The following is a 27,864-nucleotide window of genomic DNA, read 5'->3' on the forward strand; positions in this document are numbered from 1 at the left end:
ACCATAACCTTTCTTGAAGTGACTAAAATATTCCAGAGGCATATTTAGTGGCTTGCTTCCCCACAGCACTGAGTGACCCCCCTGGGGCTCAGGCGCCTGACCAGCCACTCGAAATGCCCCACTTAACAACCTGGAAATAATTGAGGCAGTGGGAAGAATTAGGCGCGATGCACAGAGAGCCGGGAGTATTTGGTTTCTGTGCCAGACAGGGGGTGAGCGTGTGTTCCTGATGCCACCCGGGGAAAAACGGCTGCCATGTTCTGATGAGACTGGGATCCTATTAAACAGGGACTTGGCACTTTCTCCCCCTTTCGGAAAAATGAAGGTATTTGGAACCCAGTGCGTATGGTTTTCATCAGAGCTACTGATAGCCTGTTCAGTGGCTGTGACTCTGGGCAGACGCCGTCTCAGGGCATACCGCCTGTGGCCAGGCAGGCTAATTTGTGAAAATGCCCTGTTGACGGGGTCGAAAAAGACCTGAGCAGTTGTGGGTGGCTGGGCAGGTGGAGGGCAGGCTAGATTCCATCCTCCTCCACTGGACCCGAAGCCCTTGAGAAATGCACAAACAGCTCACCCATCATAGTGGTGCGTGCGTGCAAAGTCGCCTCAGTCATATCTGACTCTTTGCAACCCCATGGACTGTAGCCCACCAGGCTCCTCTGTCCATGGGATTCTCCAGGCAAGAATACTGGAGTGGGCTGCCATGCCCTCCTCCAGGGGATCTTCCCAACCCAGAGATTGAACCTGAGTCTCTAACGTCTCCTGCATTGGCAGGCGGGTTCTTTACCATTAGCGCCACCTGGAAAGCCCCCATCACAATGGTCCCAGTCTAATAAGATCATCGTCAATTATTTACAATTCAAGAGGATTTATAGGGGTTTCCCTGGCAGTCCAGTGGTTAAGAATCTGTGCTTCCACTGCAGGGGCACAGGTTCGATCCCTGGTTGGGAAGCTAAGATCCTGCATGCCACACTGCCCAAAACTCAAAAACAAAAAGCATCCACAAATTCAAAGGTAACAATTGCGTTCTCTTGCCTCAGAACATTCCTTTTTTGAGAGGTGGTTTTGGAGACAGAGCCCAGGGAAGGGAGGGGGAAGAATAAGGTTTATAATTATTTTTCCTTGCACTCACCAGCAAAAGTTGGCCTGGGTTTCACCTGGCCTTTCTTGGCTTTTTTGACTCCAGTCCCAGCTTGGTGGTCATGAAATTCTCAGCCAACTTAGAGATAACCAGAGGAAGTCAGAGAGTTTGGACATGAACTTTAAAACTCTGCTAGGGTATCCTTCACAGCAGGCCTGACATTTAAGCTCAATGGATAAGATCAGTGTGATACATGACTGGATACCAATTCGTGTGACACTTTTTCTATGAGAGTGGGGATTGTTAAGGTGATGCTTACACATGTATTTCATCATTATCTGCTCAACCATACTCCTTCATATAGAATATATAGAAACATAATGTGTAGCTTTTTTAAAAAATTTGATCAGTTTCTAGTAATATTTTGATAATGTTGTATTTTACTGGGAATGTTGTATTTTACAGCATAATCATCATTTTAAACATAAAAGCCAGCAATTCTATCAATGATTTGAAGGGGAGACCCATTGAATTGATACCTGGCATAGTGAAGATTTTTTCATCAAATGTGTTGAACTATCATATCTTATACTTTGTTCAAAATCTACAGTTTTCCACCAGGTTTGTAGCTATTATGAACTCCAAGCTATTTAGTTTATCATTAATACATTGAGTACACCATGTTATGGATTGTCAAATCCAACTAGATGATTGTTGTCTTTTTGTATTTTTTTAAAAAGTAAACAAAATTTTCTGCAGCTGTGCTGGGCCTTTGTTGCTGCTTTCCCTAATTGTGGGGCTATTCTCTGGCTGTGGTGTGCAGGCTTCTCATTGTGATGGCTTCTCTTGCAGAGCACAGGCTCTAGGGCACGTGTGCTTCAGTAGTTGTGGCGCGTGGACTCAGTAATTGTGGCTCACTGGGGCTTAGCTGCCCCATGGCATGTGGAGTCTTCCCGGCCCGGGGATTGAACCCGTGTCTTCTGCACTGACAGGCAGATTCTTAACTACTGGGCCACCAGGGGAGTCTGATTCCAAGTATCTTGAGGACAGCGGAGCCAGCTCTTCATTTTTCTGCATCCTACACTGTCCGGCTCTGGACCTAACACGGGCACTGACAGGGAGGCAGGAGGGCCAGTGAGAGGGGAATTGGGTTCAGCCACACTTGAGTCCACATCCTGCCTCTTCTGCATCCTACTTGTGTGATCTTGACCAGTTTAGCTTCTCTGAGTCTCAGTTCCCTCTTTGATGAGATGGGTTCACTGTACCTTCCTTCTTGCTTGGTTATGTGATTAAACAGGGTGACGTGGATTGAGGAGGTGGCTCTAGACGAGATCTTTTTGGTAAACATTGGTCTCTTCCTCCCCACCCAGGTAAAGCTGGGACTGCCTCTGCTTCCAGGAAGGAAGAGCTTTTCTAAAAAACATGCAAACCTAGATGAAAGAAAGGTTTCATTTACCCACCTCTTTGTAGAGTCCTAATGATGTTTTGTTTTATATCATAGACTTTGTCGAGAAAGTTAATCTCAGTTTTTGCCACAAGAAAGCTCTTTCTGCATTTGTTGTAGGACACATGTGGTTCACTGTCGCCCATATAAGGTTCAGGGGATACGTTTCGTTTAGAATACAATGCCAAGAAAACTGTTGACTCTGAGGAACTAGTCTTTTTCTCATTAGAGGAATTATGTAACTTGTATAATACTTACTTTTATGTAACTTATGTAAATCTTAATTTATGTGAGTTACAGAAGTCTTCCCAAGGAGCTCAGAATAAAAATTATTACTCAGGCATAGCCACTGTACTTATTCTTACTGGTCTGGATATTCTTTTTCTCTTTGTATTAACCTGCTTGTATGTGTAATGTAAAGCATTTTTCTGACTTCTGATCAAATTGTATTCATATTTTACATTCATATGTCTTATGAAACAATCATCTTTCAACATGTAAAGGAGGCTGGTTGGGAGTCACTAAGGTTTATTTTGCAGATACTTGAAATTCCACTACGAACTGAAAAAAAAAGTCGCCTAAATTAGTAGATTCTATTTTTTTAGAAAAACAAACAAACGTGCGCATTTTTTTTTTTTGCTATAACTCACATTATTTGGAAGAACAGTTTCTAAACATCTTCAAAGGAGAAATGAGACTTGGCCATCACAATTAACAGCAGCATCTTCCACAGCACATGGGGTCTGTGTGTTTTTAGAAAATCACCTGATCACATAACTTTTTAAAGTTTGACTCTTAAAGCTGACTGTTATGCTACTATTAATCTGTGGGAAAATGAACACGTATAAGCCATTTGAGGATATCTGTATTTAAGGTTGGCCTTTTACTAGTCTACTTTTGAATCCTAAAGTCCTAGAGCCAAACTATTTCACGGGAAGTTGCTTCAGTTTCAAGGCTGGAGGTTTTTCTTCTTTCCTTCAAATAGACTATTTTCCTCCTCAGTACTGTGTTCTCTCCAGTTGCAAAACTTGGAACAGAAGTCCACTTACAATGAATCACTGTGTCAGTGAAGTTCAAGGCATTGCGAGTATGGAAGAGGAAGGAGCTTAGCTCTTCAAATAGCCTCTTTTGAAAATTTCAGAGAAAAGGGAGTCTCAGGGTCAGAAATTTGGCACTGATAACTCGCTTGCATTACATTTTTTCCTGCAGATTGTCTTGCTGTACACATGGGAGGATGTGGCCATGGTGATTTATTTATTTATTTTGCATATATATTTAACACAATTTTTTTTTTTTGCTTTCATTTTGTATTGAGTTATAGCCTGCTGATTAGCAATGTTGTGATAGTTTCAGGTGTACAGCATGGTGGCTGAGTCATATATATACACATATCCATTCTCCCCCAGACTCCCCTCTCATCCAGGCTGCCACGGAACATTGAGCAGAGTTCCCTGTCTATACAGTAGGACCTTGCTGGTTATCCATTTTAAATACAGCAGAGTGTGGGTGTTGATCCCAAACTCCCTGACTAGCTCTTCTCCCCATTCTTCCTCCAGGCAACCATAAGCTCGTCATCTCAGTCTGTGAGGCGGTTTCTGCTTTGCATTAATAAATAAGTTCATTTCTGTCATTTCTTTCTGGATTCCGCTTGTGAGGGATGGCATACAACATGTCTCCTCAGTCTAACTCACTTCACTCAGCATGACAGGGCCATGGTGGTTTAGGAAAAAGAGGAGAAAGCGGCTCTCCCTTGGGTTTCCCCAGCCGGCCTTTGCCCTGCTCTCTGACGACAGCCCCTGGCTCCAGTGGGGCTGACGGTCATCTCTGAGTTCACATGTCTGAGCAAGTGGGGTCCCTTTCAAAGGGCCCCATTTTTGGCATCACTGACAGCACATACATTGCAGTGTTTTGAGTAGTGAAAAGCCTTTGTAGTTAGGATGGATTTGAGGTTGTGGAAACACGTCACTCAGAGCTGTGTACAGTGAGTGACTCAGGTGGGTAACCCACTCGAGTAAAAACATTTTTATTTAAAAAAACAACATGTACAAAGCACTGGAATGAGGAATAGCTATAAAATCAGAGGAATGACTCTCTCCTGGAGCTTGGGACTCTCGGGAATTTCAGAAATGCATTACAAAGGTATGGCTGCAATAAAGTCACCTTTTTGAAAAAGAAACACTCTGATTTTGAAGGCCATATGAAAAAGGAATGTAAAGTATATCTTTGGTAACTTTTATATTGATTATATGTTAGAATGATGGTATTTTGGGTATATTCAGTTAAAGTATACTATTAATCTTAAAAGAAAAGGAAACAGCTGCACAGGTGAAACCTAGTGTATTGAATAAGATGCAGAGTTGTTTCCCTATGCCTGTTTATAATGCCCCCAGCCCTGACTCTCAAACCCCTGTCTCATGCTTTGTGGAACAGAGCAAGCATCACAAAAAGAGACTGGCTCAGTGGTATAAGGACCATTCTATCTGCCAAGTATCTCCTGCAGTGGCCTGGAGTCTTTTGGAATGTGAAGGCTGTTTTCTGATCAAGAATTCCCTTGTAGGAACTTCCTTGGTGGTCCAATGGTTAAGAATCTGCCTGACAATACAGGGGATTTGGGTTCAATCCCTGGTCTGGAAAGATCGCACATGCCACGGGGCAACTAAGCCCATGCACCACAACTACCGAGCCCATGCTTTAGAGTCTGTGCTCTGCAGCAAGAGAAGCCACCACAGTAAGAAGCCTGTGCGGCACAACTAGAGAGGAGCCCCCACTCACCGCAACTAGAGAAAGCCCACACAGCCGTGAAGACCCGGAGCAGCCCGAAAAGAGCTCCCTTTTTAGTGAACATACCCTCAGGAGATACTAAATTCTAAGGTATCCTTAGGGCTTCCCTCGTAGCTCAGTTGGTAAAGAATCTGCCTGCAATGCAGGAGACCCTGGTTTGATTCCTGGGTCAGGAAGATCTGCTGGAGAAGGGATAGGCTGCCCACTCTAGTATTCTTGGGCTTCCCTTGTGGCTCAGTTGGTGAAAAATCTGCCTACAAATGCAGGAGACCCCAGTTCGATTCCTGAGTCGGGAAGATCCCCTGGAGAAGGGAAAGGCTGCCCACTCCAGTATTCTGGCCTGAAGAATTCCATGGACTGTATAGTCTGTGGGGTCGCAAAGAGTCAGACACGACTGAGCAACTTTCACTTTTCACTTTCAAGATATCCTTAAGATATACCCCACAATATCCTATGATACCTAATCTGCAAACCCAGGGCAGGCCAGTGACCCGTGAATATGCTAGCAGAGGGGAAAGTACTGCCTTAAGCAATCCACTCCATCCATCCACTGATTATTTAACAATTATTGAAGACCTGCTGTGTCCCCAGTATTGCTCGTAGCCTTGGGAGAACAAAGACTGAATGAGACGCAAGCCTCACGTCACCTGGTGTTGACTGGGGTCTTGTAATTAGAGGACAAGTTGTCTGGAGTAAGAGGTTGAGGGGGTTGCAGGATGATATAGGAGCCCCGGAATAGGGCACCTTAGAGGGGAAGAGAAGACTCTGGAACTTCGGGGGTAAATTTCTGTATTTTGTTTGGAGCTCTCCCTTGCCCCAGCATCTCCAAATGGACCCACCGTCTGCCATGGAGCTTGCTGGCCACAGTGATTTGAGGACAGCGTCCTTCAGACCCGCCTCTTGTATCATCACCATTGTTGTCCTGTCCCACAGGGCCTGTTTGGACAGGACCATTGATAACTGACCTGGATAAAGAAACAACAAACTGCTCCAGTGTTCTTGCCGGGAAAATCCCATGGATAGAGGAGCCTGGTGGGCCAATAGTCCATGGGGTCGCAAAAGAGTCGGACACGACTTAGTGATTTAACAACAACAACGGTTGATGAGTGAGGGTGGCAGAGGGGAAGAACTGACTTTGACTTTGGCAAGAGCTTCCTTTTCGCTAGGTTCACCCAGCCCTGGAGACAGGCATGGCTGGATGGCCACACGAATGGAACATTCTGTGACCCACCTGTCCCCGTTTTCTCCTCCAGTGTGCAAAATATTTGCCTTCCTCCTAAGAGGAACTGTGAGCTTGCTTATTTTAAAAACTGCAACCTGCGAGGACAGAGGGTGTTCTCTGACAACATTACATCATTGAAGCCTCTAGGTGTTGAGTCATCATTATTTTTAGGCAGCTCCACGCTTTTTTTGGTTGTTCTAAGAATAGCCCTTGTGTCTGGACTCTACAGAAAGTCACCTCAATACCGATCCTGTCGCCACTCCAGAGTGGTGATGGAATGCTTTCTGGATTTCCAGGGCACACATTTAACCTTCTGCCCTTTTAGGTCTGTAGTCAACGTGATAACTTTGTCGGATGCTGTGACTTGCATTTGAGTCACACCCGTGTCAAACATACTTATTGTTGTAAGACAGCAGCATGAACAACAGAGTAAAAAGCGTTTGCTCCTCAAACGCTCCTCCCTGTCTCCAGCTCAGTGTCCATTTGGTTTGTGAAGCCCTTCCTCAGTGACGTCACTCAGTGTTTCAACATTTCAAGGCCTCTTTCTGCGCCTTCTCTCTTATGGATTAAGTGACTTGAGACCCCTCACAGGCGGGGGACTGCTACTCTTGGCATCTCTGTGGGATCAACTGAAGGAGGCCAAAGTAAATGTTACGCTAGGTTGTTAAACTAAATAAGCATATAAATTGTCAACCATATTGCAACGTGATGACAGGGCAATAAAAATGGACTGAGCCAGCCCAGAAATGGAATTTTGCGGGTCAATATCGAGGCTGGTTTTCTCATTGCTTTATTGCAGCGCATATGCTCAGATATGATCAATTTATTTTATGTGGCATTTCGAAGCCCATCAGAGCACTAACAGCTCATGAGCCAAGCCAAATGCTGTTCTAACTGTAGCATCAAGGGAAGCAGCTGCTTGGAATAAAATGAGGCAGTTGTTTAATATGGTATTCTAGTGTATCTTTTGTCTCTGGAGGGCATGGAAGGGTCATTACATGACCTGGGTCTAAGTGGGACTGAAAGGACCAGTGCATGATATGCGCTGTCTGCCGAGTGCAAGCCGGGAAGACCAGCCTGCGTTTTGAGCTATAGGTGCTTTAACAAAGTTGGATCTGCTTTTATTGTCTCAGAGCTCAAACTTCTTCCCCACCCGGGTCATTTTTGTTGTTCAGTTGCTAAGTCATGTCCTTCTCTTTATGACCCCATGGACTGCAGCACACCAGGCTTCCCTGTCCTTCACTATCTCCCGGAGTTTGCTCAAACTCATGTCCACTGAATCAGTTCATCCTGTCTCTCTAATTGAGGAAATGGTATATAGTATCTTTGTGATTAAGAGAGCAGCCTCTGGCATCTATCTGTCCAGATCCACTTCTGATTCCTCTGTGCCCATGGCAATTTATTTCATCTTTCCAAACAGCAGTATCTTCACCAACAAAACATCAAGTATTTATCTCATAGGCTGCTGTGAGAGTGTAAGTGGTATAATCCAGGATGCTTTGAATTGCAGATGCTCACTGGTAGTAATTTCTGCTCATTGGTCCAATCTTCTGCACTGTGCATCGTTTACAACTCATTGGATTTCCTTGCCCATGGTTGTTGCCTAACTCATCAAAGAGAAGTCTACTGGTCAGCCTTGTTGTCTGTTCTTGCTACCCTCAGGAGAGCTTCTAAATCAAGATGGCAGTGTGGAGACCAGATGACCACATTTTGAAATCTGAACAAATAGTTCATTCACAGGAACCAGCCTGGAGGAAAGCCCATGTACTGTCTCCCCTGTATACAGTGTCTTGAACAGCCATACATTTCTATCCTGCACCAATTAATTGACATTCTTATGTCCTCATCCCCCAAGACTCACTAGAAAGCTTCGTTTTCTTTACTGCTGAATGTAAAGTTAAAAAGATTAGATGTAGTCATCTGGAATTTGCATTTATATATGGTGATGAGAAGCGTGGTGTGTATTGGGCTTGATGTTACAGTTTAAATAACATTCTTAGAAGTTTTCTGAAAAAACAAGTCAGTTTTGTCTTGTGATTTTCTCTTCCATTTGGTCTATCTTTGCATCGGTTTCCAGAGAGAACTGGATTGGTCAAGTAGTTGGTAAGCAATTACAGTCATTTCAAATTTTAATTTCAAGAAACTAAAGTATACTGAATACAAGATATTTTTTGTCTTGCTGGGGTTTCATCCCTGCTTGGTGCCAATTTTGAGTATATGTTCATTGCAATTGGGTCCAATTACTTTAGAAAGGATTAACATTTACATTAGAAAGAGAAGGTAAATGAGAACAGAGCCTTTTAAAGTCTGAATATGGTATTTTTTTCATAGTCATTAAGTACATTAAGAGTTTTGCTTAGAAGATTCTTCACTTAATCCAAGCATATTTTTCTAAAGAAAATAGTACAGGAAACATCATAACAAAGTAGATGAATGAAAAGTGTCATTTCTTTGGAAAAGAAACATCATTGCAAAAACGACTTGAATTAGTATGAATGACTTTGTTATAGTTAAGAAAGTGATTTGAAAAAAAAAAATCTTTGGAAAATCCTCTCTAATTGGTATAGAGAGAATGATAGTTAATGCCATTTATGGTAACCTTTTAAAATTTCCTTTAACACAAGTTATCATTCATGTAGTACTAATTATTGGTTGGCACAAACAAAGTGTGAGGATTTGTATTCTGATCTATACAGAAATGTCATCATTAATAAGTAATGCATTCTAACAGCATACTTAATTGTCAGAGGTTTCATTGCCAGGAATAGGAATAATATGGGAGGCCTAGAGCCTCTTGTGGCCTGATACAGTTCAAGGTTTCTCCACTTTGGCACTATTGATATTTTGGACTGGTCATTCTTTGTTGCACGGGCTTCCCTGTGCATTCTAGGATGTTTAGTCCCATTCTTGGACTCTACTCACTAGATTCCAGTACATCCCTGCTAGTTGTGACAACCAAAAGTGTCCTCAGACATTGCCAAATGTTCCCTTGGGGACAGAGTCACCCTGGTTGATTGTTCCTAACCACAGACTAGCTACCTGGGAATTTCTTAATACCCATTCTAGGATCTCATCTTAATGGATAAGAACCTTTTGTATGGGTCCCTAGGAGCAGCAGATTCTGTTTCTAAAGAAATTCATAGCTTTTGAGGAAGCACACAAAATAAGTAGCATCAGGTGATACAATTAAGACACAAATTCGTTATTGTGGTGAATTACCATTCATAAGCTGATACGAAGTCTGGCTAATGGATGGACCTAGAGAGTGTCATATTGGGTGAAGTAAGCCAGACAGAGAAGGAGAAATATCATATGACATCCTTTATATGTGGAATCTAAAAAGAAGTGATACATGATCTTGCTTACAAAATGGAAAGAGATTCACAGACTTACTTAGAAAACAAACTTACAGGTTGCTAGGGGCAAGAGATAGTTAGGGACTTTGGGAAGGTCATGTACACACTGCTATATTTCAGATGGATAACCAGCAAAGACCTATTGTAGAGCACGTGGAATGCTGCTCAACGTTATGTGCCATTCTGGATGGGAGGGGGGTTTGGGGAGAATGGATGCATGTGTATGTGGTGCTGAGCCCCTTTGCTGGCCTCTGCTGTAGCATTGTTAATCGGCTACACCCTGTTGGGTAGTTAGAATAGGGAAAAGGAGTCCAAAATGGCGGTGGCTAAAAGACAAGGAAGAGAAAAGCCAGCGAAAATAGAACAGAGGAAGGTCAAAGGAAGGTCCGAGGACCAGAGTGAGGACTTCAGGTAGAACAGCACCTGACTAAGCCCAATTTGCATGGGGCAGGCCCAGGGGGAAGAAAAAGACGTTTAAAAAGAGGAGCCAAAGGGCTCTCTCTCTCCCGCGCGCTGGGGCGCTCTTCCCTTCACGTCTTTGGATCGACGTGCCCTCACGCCTCGAGGATGGATTTTCCTGCCATTTTCCAAATAAAATGGAGCTGTGACACTGATTTGTCTAAGAGCTATAACACGGTCTGTCCAAGACCCAAGAGCTGTGACACACCGAGGGGCTTTAATGTCCATCACTCCAAATCTTTGTTGTGACGAGACAAAAACCCAGGAGCATACACTCATGTGACAACCCCAGTACAAAAGAAAAAATTTAAAGGAACAAAAGCCGTCTAGTTAAAGCTTGTAAGTATAGTTCCTAAACTGTCTTGAAGAACAGTTAGCAATTCACTAGTTGGAAAGTAGGGTATCAGGGTAACAGGGTTTTTGCCGTAAACCTTCTGCCTGTCACATCTTTGTCTCTGTGTTTGATCTTCTAGATACCTGATTTTTGAAGAAAATTGCCATACTCTTAATCTATAAATGTACAGAGGTAGCTTATAATTTATAACAGGGAATAAATATCAGAGTTTCCATTTCTGTTTTAATAGGAAATAAGAAAATTTTTCAGGTACCCTAAAAGTAGAAGTTCCTCCTAATACTACCCAGGCTTTTCATTGTCAGCTCAAATTCTGGGCTGGGGGAAACCAGTGGAAACTCTAGAGTGTGAACTTTTTTCCTTTCTAGCTCAAACTTTTGCATAAATATTGGGTGACAATAAAAGGACCAGTTAATAAGTAGGTTGTAGTTTTTGCTTACAGGAGGACCTCAGTCTTTTTACTTCTTGTGGATTTAGAGAATAGTTTTATTTAGAGAATAGTTTTAATAATGTCACCCGAGTCACTTTGACCATCTCTAGGAACCTGAAGAAAGTGGGGGAAATCAGTAGGCCATTCCGGTATGACCTAAATCAAATCCCTTATGATTACACAGTGGAGGTGATGAATAGATTCAAGGGCTTAGGTCTAGTAGACAGAGTGCCTATAACACTGTACAGGAGGCAATGACCAAAAGCCATCCCCGGAAAAAAGAAATGCAAGAAGGCAAAGTGGTTGTCTGAGGAGGCTTAATAGCTGAGGAAAAGAGAAGCAAAGGCAAAGGAGCAAGGGGAAGATATACCCAACTGAATGCAGAGTTCCAGAGAAGAGCAAGGAGAGATAAGAGGCCTTCTTGAGTGAACAATGCAGAGAAATAGAGGGAAACAATAGACTGGGAAAGACTTTAGATCTCAAATTATTTCAGAATAACATCTGCTTCAGTGACTATGCTAAAGACTTTGTGTGGATCACAAAAAATTGTGGAAGATTCTTAAAAAGATGAGGGTACTAGACCACATTAGCTGCCTCCTGAAAAAGCTGTGTGCAGGTTAACAAGCAATAGTTAGAACTGGACATGGAGCAACGAACTGGTTCAAAATTGGGAAAGGAGTACATCAAGGCTGTATTCTGTCACCCTGCTTACTTAACTTATATTCAGAGTACTTCATGTGAAATGCCAGACTGGATGAATTGCAAACTGGAATCAAGATTTTCGGGAGAAATATCAACAACCACAGATATGCAGATGATACTACCCTAGCAGCAGAAAGCAAAGAGGAACTAAAGAGCTTCTTGATGAAAGTGAAAGAGGAGAGTGAAAAAGCTGGCTTAAAACTCAACATTCAAAAAACGAAGATCATGGCATACAATCCCATCACTTCATGGCCAGTAGATGGGGAAAACCGGAAACAGTTAGACTTTATTTTCTTGGGCTCCAAAACCACTACAGACAGTGACTGCAGGCTTGAAATTAAAAGACGCTTGCTCCTTGGAAGTAAAGCTACGACAAACCTGGACAACATATTGAAAAGCAGAGACATCACTTTGCCGACCAAGGTCTGTATAGTCAAAGCTATGGTTTTTCCAGTAGTCACGTGTGGATGTGAAAGTTGGACCATAAAGAAGGCTGAGCACCGAAGAATTGATGGTTTTGAACTGTAGTGTTGGAGAAGACTCTTGAGAGTCCTTTGGACTGCACAGAGATCAAACCATGGAATCCTAAAGGAGATCAGTCCTAAATATTCACTGGAAGGACTGATGCTGAAGCTCCAATACTTTGGTCACCTGATGGGAAGAGCCATCTCATCAATACTCATTGATGCTGGGAAAGGCTGAAGGCAAAAGGAGAAGGGAGGCCACAGAGGATGAGGTGGTTAAATAGCATCACTGACTCGATGGACATGAGTTTGAGCAAACTCCCAGAGATAGTGGAGGACAGAGCAGCCTTGAGTGCTACAATCCATGGGGTTGCAAAGAGTTGGATGTTACTTAGCAACTGAACAACAACAATAGGAACCTAACACCTGAGAGCACCATGGAGGCGTATTTGTGCTAGCATTCATGGTGGTTGAGTGCTAACCAGCCCAGAAAATCTCTTTCTTAGATTTTTTTTTCCCCTGAGTCAATCTATTGATATGTAGTAAACAATAATTTTGGCATAAAGCTATTATTTTTCTCCAGAGAATGAATTTCATTAGCATTAAAAGAGGTAGTTTTTTTAAAAAAAAATAAGGATCTTCCATGATATCTAAGGGCTTCCCTGGTGGCTCAGTGGTAAATAATCCACCTGCCAATTCAGGAGATGCAGGTTCAATCCCTGCATCAGGAAGCTCCCCTGGAGAAGGAAATGGCAACCCACTCCAATATTCTTGCCTGGGAAATCCTGTGGACAGAGGAGCCTGGCAGGCTACAGTCCATGGGGTCGCAAAAGAGTTTGATACAACTTTGCGAAGCTATATACATATTTATATATATAGGCTTCCTAGGTGGTGCTAGTGGTAGAGAAACCCCCTACAATGGAGAAGAGGTAAGAAACATGGGCAGAAGAGCCTGGTGGGCTATGGTCCATAGGGTTGCAAAGAGTAGGACATGACTGAAGCAACTTAGCTTGCACATATATATATACACATCTATATGTATAATGTATATGTATATATACATATATGCTTTGTATGTATTTTGTGTATATAAAGGCTTTTATATTTTATATATGTTATATAAAATACACTTAAGCACACACATATATAAATCAAAACATGTTTTTATTCATCTGTATATGTGTGCTTAAATATATATATTTATACACACATACAAGCTGGGGAGACAGTTAAAGAGAAACAAATTGTTTAGCAATTGCTCGAACTTTCCAGCCAAAAGTTCCTCCTGGAGTCCCTCCTGCTTCCATATTCTGTTTCTTCTTGCACTCATTAATTATTTATACCAGCTATACTCTTCTGTGCCAGAGATCATTTTCCTGATTGATAGCATCTGGGGCTCTCCACACAAAAGTATTTTAAAGGCTGTATCGGGAAAGATGATTTTTTTTCTTTTTTCTCCTCCCTCAATTTTTAATAACCCTTAGATTCTACAGCTAATAGCCTCCCTCAGTTCCCCGTTTGTTGATTCCTACTTCATATTCTTGGAAGAAATGTACTGGGAATATGCTATTTCCCATCTCTTTGAAGATAGCAACCTTTTCTTTCTCAGTCAGTAGAAATATTGATAAAAGTGAAACCACACCTAGTAGGTGATGGGAGTTGCCAATACAGACTCCCCATGAGAAGGCAAATTTTAAACAAAATTAAGGGTACCAGGAGGAGTGAATTAAACTAAAAATATGAGTGCATTTTCACTTTTATCTTCCTCTTATCTCCTTTCTCTCCCCCTACCCCAGACATTTTATCTAAGTCTTTAATTGCCATCTGCACCCTAATTCATCACTGTTAAAATGCCATCCCTAATCTAAACCACCTCTCTGAGCTAGGGATCTGACATCTCCTATTGGGCGCTCGGGATGTGAAAACTCAGCATGTTCAAAACTTAACTCTTGCTCTTTCCTACTACCCAGATTCCCCTGTGCTCCTGGACCAAACCTTTCTGCACCCAGTCCCTCAAGTCAGAGCCTCTTCTCTCCTTCACCCTCACCATCCTTAACTAATCCTGATGCTCTTACTTCGTGGGCTTTTCTCCTATTTGACTGTTTCCTTGTATCCCTGGTCCAAGCTTCAGCCGCCTCTCACCGGGACGGTTATAGGTGTCTCTGTCTCCTGCTGCTGCTGCTGCTGCTGCTAAGTCGTGTCCGACTCTGTGCGACCCCATAGATGGCAGCCCCATAGACCTGTTCTCTACCCTGGCTGCTGCTATTTCACAGGATTGTTGTGCTTTTGGTTTCAAAGCTCAAATCTGAGATGTGTAAAGGTTCCCCATTCCTTTTGAGATCAGAGAGATTATCCTTTAATTCCTAGTCTTCTGAGCCTGGCCCTCAAGGCTCACGCACCTCAAAGCTTTTCCTGCACACGGTGGTGCCCTGGGCCCCCTGCCTCCAGCCACGTGGTACAGTCTCTTCTCTCAATCTGCGAACATTGTCACTTCCCCAGGGCCTTTGAAAGTGCTCTCACCTCTGCTAGTGTCTATCACAGACACCTCCTTGTCTCCTGCTATGCCACTCCCAGACCTCATGAATGCTTGTGTTATACACCTTCGGAGCACGTTGTTTCTTTTCTTCAGAGTGCTTACTCACCATAAATGATATATCATTTCCATGATTATTAACTAAAATCTAGGGTCCATGAGAGCAGGAACCTGTCTGCCTTTCTTGGCATTTTCAAGTGCTTAGCAAGGTGCCTGGATTATACATTTGCTCAAGAAATGAATTTGTTATACCTTTTGTAGAAATATATATATATTTAATTATGTATATGGTTATATATGAGTCCTTCTAGATCCTACTTGCACTAATAGAAACATTTCACATGAAAATGATCTATTTCTTTCAGAAATTAAAACTTGGTCACTCTCAAGATATTTTCCTTCTCTGATGTCATAACTAAGGAAATCCTTGAAGAGTTTGGTGCTGTCTTTCCTGAGTTATTTCATTTGACCCTAATAGCAAAGATGTGAGTTACAGCCTGTGGAGCACTGCAGTGGTTTGCCAGTATGCACACAGATCTATTCATGATCAGAGCTTGAACCGTGTCTTTTAGCTCCAAGTCCAGATGCCTCTGTGGTGCTTGCTGCTGCTGCTGCTGCCAGGGTGTACCCCACAGAAATGTTTTTGCAGTTGTATTCATTTATCATTTGCATATCATGTTCTCCTGTATTGAATGGGATGCCCCACATGCATTCCCATAATGTAGTGGTCCCTGACCTTTTTGGCACCTGGGACCAGTTTCATGGAAGACAGTTTTTCCATGGACCCAGAAGGGAGGGAATGGTTTGGGGATGATTCAAGCTAATTACATATATTGTGTACTTATTTCTATTATTATTATTACATTATCTCCACCCCAGATCATCAGGCATTAGATCTTGGAGGTTAGAGACTCCTGCCATAATGGACCTTGGTTTCTATAGTCTTAGATCATCATTTTTTTCCTCTACTACTCACACTGTGGTTTGCTTTTTAAGATAATTATAAGTCTAATTTATACTGTAGTATCAGCTTCTATTTAATTGATTGCCTGATGTCATCTCTGAAGCTGGGGGTATCTGCCTTTACCCTCTAAATATTTATGTTCTTATTGACTTAAACGTGACACCTTGACCACATGAATTTATCTTTTCTTATTCTTGATAGTAAAGACATAGTAGGAGAGACTCTACATGATGGAAGAGAATGGAAATAAAATACCACCTGTCAAGAGATGTTAGCACAGTTTGAGAAGAAAGTAGATGGAAGAATGGTACTTGAGTTGGCAGCATGGAGGAAGCTGTCAGCTAAGGTGCCAGCAGCAGGGAGAGCCTATGAAACCAACAAGCCCACAGGACTTCTGATCGTTCTGGGCTCTGAAACACCAGCTCAGGGGAGGGATAGGTGAACTGCGCTGGCTGGAAAGGGGCACAGAGTGTAGGTTCATTCTCCCCTGTCTCAAACAGCTTGGTGATTACTTTCCAGGCCAGAGATCGAAAATTCTCTGGAAATTCAAAGCCATTGCTCCAGAGAAAATCGCAGGCAGAACGTTTAGTTATTCAATCAAAAAATAATTATTGAGCTCCAACTATGTTCTAGTCATTTATTCCAGGCACTATGGACAGGACAGATTAACTATCTCATCATTCACGGAGCTTATCTCCTAGTAGAGAGAGAGAGAGAGAATTAACACAGAAAGAAATAACAACTAAACAAAACCAAACATTAAGTAATACAATTGATAAAAGGTAAAAGAAATCTAATTTTCAAGGGGTATAAATGCCACAAGATAACATCGCATCATTTTGTAGCCATTTTCATCTTTGATGAGGGAGTAAATATCTTCCCCAGAACCAGTTCCCCTCCCCTGCCCCTCAGGGGACTTTGAGTTTTGTCTCATTGGCTAACACTGTTAGATGCAAAGGAGGCTGGGAAAGCCTCTATCAAAGAGGAGTGGGATGGCTATGCTGGGCTTACCCCTAACAAGATTCATCTTGCAGCTGAATTGGGACCAGAGTAAAATGGGATTCTTTTGTCCAGAGAGAAAAAAGGACTTCTGTGGAATCAACTGACAGTGTCTGCCACAAACTTACGTCTGACCTTTTGTTGGTTTTCAATGGTCCTTTTGTTGGTTTCTTTCACTTCTCTTGAAAATCCAGAGCCTACTGTTAATCATATGATCAGTACAGATATATTGTTTTCAAGACCATGTACCTCTGGAAGCTGGGTGAAGGAAGCAGGATGTTGGTAAGCATTCAGAATTCTGTTTGTTATTTGCCATCATTTATTTATTCAGTACAGATGTTTATCTAGTGCATCAGGCCCTTAGGAAACAACTTAAAAATAATTGTTAATGTTGGTTGCACTCTTATTATCTGCCCGGCACTATTTTAATTATTTTACAGATATGAACTCACGTAACTTTAACAACAATGCAGTGCAGAAGGTATTACTATCAATGTTCGCTTACCAGTGAGAAATTGAGGCATGGGTTCAGTAACCAGTCCAAGGTCAAGTATGGATGTGGACCTAGAGACTCTGGTTCTGATGCCCATGCACACAACCACTAAGCTGGCCTACTGAGAGGATAAGTAGCTAGCCTGTGGAATGCCAAATGAACACAGCAATAGATGATAGTATGATTTTTAAAAAGGAATTGGCTGTATAATTTTCTGTGGTTATCCATTTAATTTCCCTGAGATTTTGGTTTACATGGTTCATTTAGTTAGCCTTTAAATATTGTCTAAGCATTAATCAAGGCTTCTTATTTCTGGACTTCTAAATTCAAGTCATTCAAAACAGTTCTAGTTATTTCAAAGGCTCAGAAAACCATCCTGGTGGTAGAGTCCCCCTTCATCCCCCTCAATAGGGTGATTTTTTTTTTTTTCTGCTATAACATTCCCTGTGATCCTACATGGAAGGGGCATTGTTATCTCCGTTCTATTTAAAGCAGTGAAGTAACTCTCACAAGGTCACATAGCTAAGAAATGGTGTCAAAAGGTTTGCTGCCTCAAACCCTGTGCTGCACTTTTTCACGTGAGCTAGTGCTCAAATCCCAGCTCACCACCAATTAACTGAGTGACCTTGAGCAAGTTATCCAACAGTTCTGTGCCTGTTTCATCATTTGTAAAATGTGTATAAGAATAACCAAAGATGAGGATTAAATGAGATAGTTTTGCTTAAAGTACCGAGAACGTTACCTGTTATGCATGAAACATACCCACTGCTGGATCTGTTTTCCTTTTCCCTCCTGGTATGTTAATTGGGACATTTGTTTGGAGAAGGGACTTTAGTTTTTCATCCTACAGTCCTAAAGCTCTAGAGCCCCATGTGAAGAAAGAATTAGTCACCCAGTCATGTCCGACTCTTTTCAGACCCCACGGACGGTAGCCCACCAGGCTTCTCTGTCCATGGGATTCTCCAGGCAAGAATACTGGAGTGGATTGCCATGCCCTCCTCTAGGGGATCTTCCTGACCTAGGGATCGAACTCAGGTCTCCCATGTTGTGGGCAGATTCTTTACCATCTGAGCTACCAGGGAAGCCCCAATATACCCGTACATATTTGCAAAGCCAACTGCTTTTTAACTCAGCTCTGTCTATGATCCACAGAGGGTCAGCTGCCTATTTTCCCATATAGATTAATTAAAGTGGTTAGTACTAAAAGTAGTGAAATAGGGTATCTTTTTAAAATCTGCCTGATGATGAAAAGATTACAATTGGCAAAAAAAAAGCCCTGTTGTCTTTATTATAGAAACTATTATTTTATAGGAATATTGCAGATAAAACTTAGACAAATTCCTTTAAACGTAGTGAAATGCAATTATGATGTCACTTTTAACTATGTTTAGAAACACTTTGAAGAATTTTACTCATTTAAAAACAACAATCAAATAACAAAATTTCCTTGGAAAGGAATATGATACACCATTACAAGAAGCCATCAGTTTCTCTCTGAACTACCTTGGAGAGGTGAACCGCTGAGAAATGTTTAACATATAATCCTTATTAAAGAAGTAAATTTTAAGTTGTAAAGATGGTTGAGCTTCTGAAGATCAATAATTAAGGTTTTGAATGTTGCCTGTTTCTTTTTAAAGGTAAGTAGGCACTTAATAATACAATTCAAGAAACTAATCACAGGAATTCATTCTTTATGCTGTTCAAATTATAATCTGATTTTTCAGCTTCTGATTGGAGAGAAATAAGCAAGAGGACATCAGCAGAGGGGGGAAAAGTAAATATATATATATATATGTATGTAATTTTTTAACTTGGTGCCAGTGTAAATGTATTTTCATTAGCTCACTATTTCTCAAAGTATAGTCTGAGAAGCCCCTGGTGGTTGCCAAATTTCTTTCAGGGTCATTATATCTATATATTTATATTTATATCTCTGAATCACTTTGCTATACACCTGCATCATTGTAATTCAACTATATTTCAATAAAAAATCAAGACACTGAAATATTTATAAACTGTTTATTATGTTCTAATCCTATTAAGATGTGATACTATATGAGATATATGAATATCTTAGTATGTTAATATAATATTCCCAGCAGCCTTGAGCTCTGTATTCTGTCTTCATGCTTCAGAGGTAAAGTTACTTGGCCTAAGTCATACAGCTAGCCAGAGGCAGTGAAAGGACTGACCGCAGGTGTGCCAACTTCGTTTCCTGCTCTCTGCCCCCAAAACTCTGCTACATTCCTCCTGGCTCTGGCCAGGTGATCATGCAGAGGCTGTGACAGGTATCACTCATCCAGTGAATTTAGTCTAGACAGGTCAACAGAAAGAAGAAAGAAGACAACGAGGAATTCTAGGTGTGGGCGGCAGGCAGGATCTGTGTCAAAGTCAGGTCAGAAAAGCGCACTGGAAGGGCTTCCCAGCTGGCACTAGCAGTAAAGAACCCGCCTGCCAATCCAGGAGACACAGGAGACGTGAGTTCGAACCCTGATTTGGGTAGATCCCCTGGAGGAAGAAATGGCAACCCACTCCAGTATTCTTGCCTGGAGAATCCCACGGACAGAGGAGCCTGGTGGGCTACAGTCCCTGGGGTCACAAAGAGTCAGACATGAACTGACGTGACTTAGCAGCAGCAGCAGAGATGTATTGATAAATTGTGTCCATGAGAAAGGCAGGCCATTCCCTGACTTCTTTTATTCTCTTTGCTTGTGAGGCAGGACTACTGACTGGTCAAGAAGGGAGGACTCGAGCTGGGCTGCTCAGAGTTGAGTCCCGGTTCTTTTCCCCCGGGGCTGCGCAGCCTTTGGAAAGTGGCTTAGGCTCCCTGTACCTTAGCTTTCGATGTCAACTGAGTGTGATGATAGTATTCCCACCTACCTCATAGGATTGTCTGAGATTAAATGAATTTAGAAAATAAACCCTTCAGACAGTCCCCTGCCCTGAGTATATTCTAAGTACATCTATGTAAGTACAAGCAATTTTTAGAACTGATGATTATCTGAGACTCATAAATATTGATTGGGAACAAAACTGATGAATCCAAGTCCCAGCGGAATGAGGGGCAGGGCTGTTGGGGAGATGGTGCTGAGTGGCTAGCACACAGGCTCTAGAACCAGACTTTGGCTTCTCAGTGGGTCTCTGAGCCTGGATTACTACCTAACCTTTCTGCACTTTAGCTTGTTCCTGTGTAAAATGGAAAAGATAAGAGTTAATTAATCAATTATGAAAAGCAGTGAGTTCATGAATATAAGCTGCTTAGATGAGGGCCTGGGCCATAGTAAGTACTCGACTAAGTTCATACTATAGAATCAAACTGTGCCTTTGGTGATTGGAGAACAAAAGTTCAGTCTCAAAAATCAGTGGAAAAATTGACAAAAATCTTAGCACTTTGACAATAGGCTTTTAAATAGGGTCTTTCAGCATAATAAAAATGATGAGGAAGTAGGGCTCCCATCATTTGCACACAAGTGGATAGAAAATGTATGAAATGAGGTGAAAGTCACTCAGTCCTGTCCGACTCTTTGAGACCCCATGGACTATATAGTCCATGGAATTCTCCAGGCAAGACTGTTGGAGTGGGTAGCTAGCTGTTCCCTTTTCCACGGGATCTTCCCGAGCCAGGAAATGAACCCAGGTCTCCCGCATTGCAGGCAGACTCTTTACTAACTGAACCATCCGGGAAGCCAAAGGGTAGCCTATCCCTTCTCCAGGGGATCTTCCCAATCCAGGAAGTAAACTGGGGTTCCTGCGTTGCAGGCAGATTCTTTACCAGCTGAGCTACCAGGAAAGCCCAGAAAATGTATAAAAAGGGCAAAAGTCTGTGTACAGATTCTTGAGAGAAAGAGCCAGTCTTCTTTAGCTGAAGGCCCCTCTGTGTAGCAGGAAGGGGACAGGGCTAGCCCAGGGTGTGGTGAGAAAGTTGGACCTTCAGAAGGTAGGAAGGTCCCTTTGCCACTGTGTCTTTTTTCCTTTCTTTGTTGCTTTTTTTCTTCCTATATCCTCCACTGTGTTGAAAAGCATAACATCAAATCCTTAGGACTGGAGTCTGGAGACCTGAGTTTTGTGCCTGATCTGCTGTCAACCAATAGTGGGACCTGGGAGAAGCCGCTCGATCCCTTGGGACCTCAGTCCCCTCATCTGAAAACAAGAAGGCCAAATTAAGTTATTTTTAAAGACCTTTCTTAGGCTGATCCTGGGAATTTCATTTAAGCTCCCCAGGAATCTAGGGACTTTCTGGAATGAATTTAGGAATCCAGATGGTCAAGCACAAATGCTAAGCCCCACTCCATCAGCCAGGCACCAGATCCTCCAAAGGAACCATCTGGAGAGTCCCAGGAGCAAAGAACCCTGACCTCCTGGCCTGGCAGCCCTGGGAGGACAGCCCAAGGTGAGTGTACAGGGTCCCGAGTACCGCACACTGAACCAGAAGGCGATTATCTGAACACCGGCATCGTTCCCCACGAGAGCATCCTGCATCCTCTTCGCCTCCTCATCAGCACCTCATTCTGTGATTCATCATGTTTTAAAATTAGCTTCTTAATCCCTTTAATATTTTCAACGGCTCTGTCTTGAGAAAGGCACCCAGCCGGCACTTAGCTTCGTGCAGCCTTTTCACAGCATAAATACTGAGAATATTCTGCCTGCATATCCCTGGCTTCTTCACAAAATCAGTGCATTTACCCATTGCTCTTATTTTTGTTCTTGGTGAAATAAACCTGCATTTTCGTCAAGAAGCTTGGCTTTGAGTTTCTGTGGTTCATTCTTCTTTCAAAAAAAGAATTTCATTTACGTATTTATTTTTGGCTGAGCTGGGTCTTCGCCGCCACACAGGCTTTTCTCTGTTGTGGTGAGTGGGGGCTACTCTCTAGCTGTGCACGGGTTCTCCTGTGCTGGCTTCTCTCGTGGAGCTCGGGCTCTAGAGCATGGGCTCAGCAGTTGTGGTGCCTGGGCTTAGCTGCTCCTGAGCACTCACACCTTCTTTCTAAACATTCTTTCTGGGAATTGTCTCCACTAACAGCGTCGTATCCCCTTTAAGCAGTTGACTTCCAAATCTTATATTTTGATATGTAGATGTGGTTTTCATCAGCTAGTAACTTCTGTCATTCACTAAACATTGACTGAGCATCTTGAATGGTGTCCCGTGTTGGTGCTAAGGATGTAAAGATGGTTGACTTTTCTTTACTTCCAGCAATTCACATGGAGTCTAACTGAAGTGACAGGCACACACTCTGATAAAGCCAGCCCAGCATGACAATTGCTAGGACAGAATACTTATTAAAAAAGATTAGCTGCTCTTGGAACGTAGAGAAATGAGTTAACTAAATCTCTGAGAGCTATCAAAGAAAGGCTTCCCAGATGAGAGGACATGGGAGGTAGGTCTTGAAGTCTGAGTAGGAGTTCGTGAGTGGTGACGTCTAAGTTTCCTCTGCTGTATTTGTTCTGATCTTCTTTCTGTTGCCTGAAACTCAGCATGTCAAAAGTCGGATTCTCCGTCTTAGTCCCTAAATTATATCACCCACTTGACTTTCCTGTTTCATTATTCCTGCAGTCGTCCAGGGGATACATTTTAGGGATTGTTGTCTCTTCTCTCTCTGCTGCCCTACTGCCTGAGGTCAGTCTGCCTGAGGTTATTTTCATCTGTCTTTGAAATCATTGTCATATCAATTTTTAGGACCACCATTCTGGATTTTGTCCCTCACCTATTCAAAAATAATAGCAAACTGACATTTGTTTAGTGCTTAGGCTGTGAAGTGTTTTTTTTTGTTAGTGTGCAGTCTCGTGAACTGTAGCCCAGCAGGCTCCTCTGTCATGGGATTCTCCAGGCAAGAATACTGGAGTGGATTGCCATTTCTTCCTCTAGGAAATTTTTCCTGACTCAGGGTTGAACCTGCGTCTCTTATATCTCCTGTATTGGCAGGTGGGTTCTTTACCTCTAGCACCACCTGAAAAGCCCCTTTTCTTTGTTCTCTTCTTCTTAAAACAGTCTGGTGAAATAAATACTGTGCTCTTTTTAATCTCTCTGAAATATACAATCCCGTACTCTGTGAGCTCCTGGAAAGCAGAGATGGATGACATTCTGTTTATTTGGTGCCTCCTGCACTGCTGATTCATAAGCGAGGTTCAATAAATATTGTATTAGGTATCTCTTCCTCTCTAGGGTCTGCACATCTTTATGTGCCCAATAAAAATTATTTGATCAGACGACATTGAAATTTGATCGTAAAAAAGACAGCTTCCCCCTTACTGCAGGGCTGGTGCTGTGTCTCCACGCGCTGCTCAGCAATCAGAGAACCACCTCCTGGTGCCATGATGGCCACAGCTGCAGAATTCTTGAACTTCATGCTCTATCAGGGGTTTTGAACATTCATTGCTGTGTAGACACAGAACCACTCCATGTAAATCGGTTTCCTTAGTTATGCCACCAAAGACCCCATGCACGTAATAGTTTGTTTATATCGTTCTTAACATCAGACTCAATTTAATTGCTTTACATGGCTTTCAGTGGTGCTCTATGATATCACAGACCTAGAGAGTCTGTTTAAACACTTTGGTCTCTCCTGTTTGTTTAAAAATGGTGGGGGGTGGAGTCCTGTGGCTTACAATCTGTGCTCCTCATTTGCATATCTTATCTCCTGACTTTACAAGAAAACACAATATAAAATAAACCATTTACAATATTAATGAAGTAAGGCAATTTAAATCTGAATCTGTAAGAAATTGAAATGTTTAAACCTGACAACACAGGTAGCCAAATACTTTCCTCTGGTCTGACATGGACTAATTTGTGTAAAAAGAGTAAATGACTTTTGGGGGGTTGTTATTGTTCTTATGAAATGATAGAACGTAATAGATCCTGCCTTCTAAAGGCAGTTGACTGACATGAATCAAAAATCTATTTAGAAATGTGCTTGACTTCGCAATAACAGTTTATGTTCTTTCTCAGCCAAAATGCTTTGAACACAAATTTCAAAATGCTTTGAAAGAAATTCAGGCATTCTTTCCAAGATCCCCTGCTGCCATCTGCTGGTTTTTAGGATTCAGCCACAAACTGCTCTAGAGAAAATAGATGAAAGGGTTCAGTAATAACCTATAAGGGAAGAGAATCTGAAGAATAATATACACAATATGCATATATACATATATATATCTTTGTAGAAAAGCCAGAAAAGGGAAAAAAATGTAACAGCCAAGAACAAAAGATTATTAAAAATCATTTTGTAATTTCATTGTGTTTTTTTTAAAATAGAAGTGAATACTAAAATGAGATTAGACTACAATTACTTAGGGGGAAAATTACCTTTTTTTTTTTTTTTTAAATAGAATCTTGACATAAATAAAATAAAACAGAAATTTACCCTGGGTCCCAGGGCTTCCGTTAGTGGAGTCAGACTGTAAGAAGTTGGAATATATGTGATGTGAAGTTACTCCAAAACAGGCTCCAGAATCACTGTGTGCAGATGTGGGGATGTTAGACGTTAGACTGGTAAGTGTTGGGGGGAGGGAGCGAGGTGATGGGAGATGGAGTGTGGAAAAGTCAGAGCCTCAGTGATTGGAGGATGGGGTGAAATAGAAGAATTGCTGGAAAGGTCAGAGAGAGGGGTGCTTGAAGTGTCTGCTTTAAAATCTCAGGCTGTTTTTTTCTGATCTAGTCATAATAGTGGACTTTTGTCAGCTATAGTATTTAAGATATTTTGTTGAGGTACTGTTAAATTGCTCTATTATCATTACTTTCTTGAAGCAGGGATAATAAAGATAATGGTAATAAATTGTCTCACAGATTTTTCATGTCACACGACATCCAGAAGAGCGGAATTTGGGGACAGAGCACTGACCTTAGCATCAGACTAAGCTTAGCATTCAGACAGCTGGATGTGAGTTTCAGATCATTCATTGAACAGCTGCATGGACCTCAGTCTTCTCGGTGAAAAGGACTTGATAATTAGCTCCGTGCAGGGTTGTAAGAGTTAATCGTGTCTGTGCCTGGCTCTTAGCACTTGACAGCTTTATTCTTATTCCAGTATCTTTAAACCTTCAATACAGACACTTAGAAAAGAGTTATAGCTTGTTTCTCTGAACTAACGCTATCCCAGGGAAAATCAAATATATTGGATTATGACAATGATATATGTATATAAGGAATCAGAGAAAACAGATGCATGTGTATTTTACCTCAGCTCCCATGACCTTTTGGGGAACAACAGACTCCAGAAAATGGCCAGAAGGATTAATGGTCACTGGATAAGAGTTTCTTTCCTTGCAGGATTCACCATAAATGAACAGCTTCTTTTTCTCTGCCCAAATTGACAGGTCCCTCTGACAATTTTATAGAACTAAATTTTAATCTGAGTTCATTTTCATCATCTTTCTTCATCAATTTGTTTCTCTCTCTCTTGCCTTTTTTAATCAGGGGGATTTGAAACAAATCGCAGATCTTAAAGGAGAAATTTTGTTCGGGGACTCTTTGAGAGAAGATATGCAAATTAAATAGAAGGAAATGGCAACCCATTCCAGTATTCTTGCCTGGAGAATCCTCATAGACAGAGGAGCCTGCTGGGCTACAGTCCATAGGGTCGCAGAGAGTCGGACAAGACTGAACCACTGAGCATGCATGCATGCATGCAAATTAAACCAACAGGGCTTGCAACACGCATGCAAATTAAACCAACAGAGACAGGGCTTTTGTCTCTCCGTGGGTCAAGTGAGGGGGAGAGTGTGTAGTGAATCCTTGCTTCAAGATTTTAAATTGGTACAGTCTTTCTGAAAAACCATTTGATAATACAGCAAGTCATAAAAAATACCCATGTGTTTTGACAGAGCCCTTCCCATCTAAACATATATTCTAAAGAAACAGTAAGACAGTACTGGACAAAGATTTAGAAATAAATATATTCATGATAATGACAATAGCAAATAAGGGGGAAATAAAAGTTTAGCGGTAGGAGAATGGTTTTAAAATGATGGTACTTCCTACAATGGTAAATGCTGGTAAAATGGTAAAAAAAAAAATATAAAACTGAAGGTTTCCCAATTCTATAAATAATAAGCACAGAAAATTTTATGGAAATAAATCCATCACGACAGAAACCATTTTTATTTCAGTGCAGGAGAAAATCAGATGATTTTCATGTTGTTCTCTTTTAAAAAGTCTTTATACATATTCCAATTACTTACCATGCCAACATATTAATATTACTTTATAGTAAAAATAAAACATTGAAAGATGTTGGACTTATTGAGGAAAAGGTACGGTACAATGCTAGATCACTTTTCAACCCTTCCTCATGCTTTCAACAGTCAGATTTCTGCCATCCCTTTTCTATTGAAATTGCTCTTTTAGAGATTGTTGGTGCCTGAAATTGTCAACTCCATGGGCATCTTCTTAGCCCTCAGGTTACTTAATTTCTCAATACATTTTGCATAGTTTATTTGCCCTTTGGGCTTCCCTCATGGCTCAGCTGGTAAAGAATCTGCCTGCAATGTGGAAGACATGGATTTGATCCCTGGGTTGGGACGATCCCCTGGAGAAGGGAACTGCTACCCCTCCTGTTCCTTTGGTATTGCTCATTTTCTTGAAGACATCTCTAGTCTTTGCCATTCTATTGTTTCCCTCTATTTCTTTGCATTGATCACTAAAGAAGGCTTTCTGATCTCTCCTTGATATTCTTTGGAACTCTGCATTCAGATGGATATATCTTTCCTTTTCTCCTTTCCCTTTAGCTTCTTTTCTTTTCTCAGCTATTTGTAAGGCTTCCTCAGACAACCATTTTGCCTTTTTGCATTTCTTTGTCTTGGGAATGGTCTTGATCTCTGCCTCCTGTGCAGTGTAATGAACCTTCGTCCATAGTTCCTCAGGCATTCCGTCTATCAGATACAACCCCTTGAATCTATTTGTCACTTCTACTGTATAATCATAAAAGATTTGATTTAGGTCATATCTGACTGGTCTCGTGGTTTTCCCTACTTCAATTTGAGTCTGAATTTGGCAATAAGGAGTTCATATTCTGAGCCAAAGTCAGCTCCTGGTCTTGTTTTTGCTGATTGTATAGAGCTTTTCCATCTTCAGCTGCAAATAATATAATCAATCTGATCTCAGTATTGACCATCTGGTGATGTCCATGTGAAAAGTCATCTCTTGTGTTGTTGGAAGAGGGTGTTTGCTATGACCAGTGCATTCTCTTGGCAAAACTCTGTTAGCCTTTGCCCTGCTTCATTTTGTACTCCAAGGTCAGATTTGCCTGTTACTCCAGGTATCTCTTGACTTCCTACTTTTGCATTTCAGTCCCCTGTGATGAAAAGGACATCTTTTTTTGGGTGTTAGCTCTATAAGGTGTTGTAGATCTTCATAGCACTGTTAAACTTCAGCTTCTTCGGCATTAGTGGTTGGGGCATAGACTTGTATTACTGTGGAAACTAGGTATTATACTAGATATTAATGCTAGAGAGTAATGTAATGGAAACAATGACAGACTTTATTTTCTTGGGCTCCAAAATCACTGCAGATGGTGACTGCAGTCATCTGCTTGCTCCTTGGCAGAAAAGCTATGACCAACCTAGATAGCATATTAAAAAGCAGAGACATTA

The 27,864-nt window shown here is 41.7% G+C and overlaps 1 protein-coding gene across 2 annotated transcripts in view; it reads left to right on the forward strand.

The window, feature by feature from the left end:
• The window catches only part of RCAN2 (regulator of calcineurin 2), a 277,144-nt gene that overhangs the window by 57,749 nt on the left and 191,531 nt on the right, over positions 1-27,864 (forward strand). The gene's annotated exons all lie outside the window — the stretch shown is intronic.

The sequence above is a fragment of the Capra hircus genome, chromosome 23 (genome assembly GCF_001704415.2).
Source record: "Capra hircus breed San Clemente chromosome 23, ASM170441v1, whole genome shotgun sequence".
NCBI classification, from domain to species: domain Eukaryota; kingdom Metazoa; phylum Chordata; class Mammalia; order Artiodactyla; family Bovidae; genus Capra; species Capra hircus.